The sequence below is a fragment of the Silurus meridionalis genome, chromosome 5, assembly GCF_014805685.1.
Source record: "Silurus meridionalis isolate SWU-2019-XX chromosome 5, ASM1480568v1, whole genome shotgun sequence".
In the NCBI taxonomy this organism is placed as follows: Eukaryota; Metazoa; Chordata; class Actinopteri; order Siluriformes; family Siluridae; genus Silurus; species Silurus meridionalis.
In genome coordinates, this window is record NC_060888.1 from 9,011,175 (window position 1) to 9,011,629 (window position 455).

A 455-nucleotide genomic window follows, 5' to 3' on the forward strand; every position below is an offset into this window, starting at 1 on the left:
AACTTGAGGTTATAGGAAAGTCTTTATTACTGGGGACTTAACACTTTTTCAGTTTCTATATAACTTGAAAAAAACTTATTGTTTAATAAAGAAAGAAACTGTTGATTGTGGGATTGACTGTTTATAGTTATTATATACTTAAAATTTATTTTGTGGACATTCCATAACCCATGGATCAATGTATCAACTCAAGAAATAATGTTCCTTTAAGCATTTTGTGGCAAGTATTTTGTGGCAACTGTTGATATTACTTTTGAAATGCATGATATGCTTTCAATTAAAAATGCAGCAGTTGTGCAAAATATTTAATGCTTTTATTTCATGTTTTTGCACATTTATAATACAATCATTAATCACTTGGCCTGTGTACAGTGTCTATAGTTCTTGAGTTAAGAAATAATGATGATGGTTCTTTGTATCTGTCTCTGACTTTTTTTGTTAGAGTTTGTAGTTTG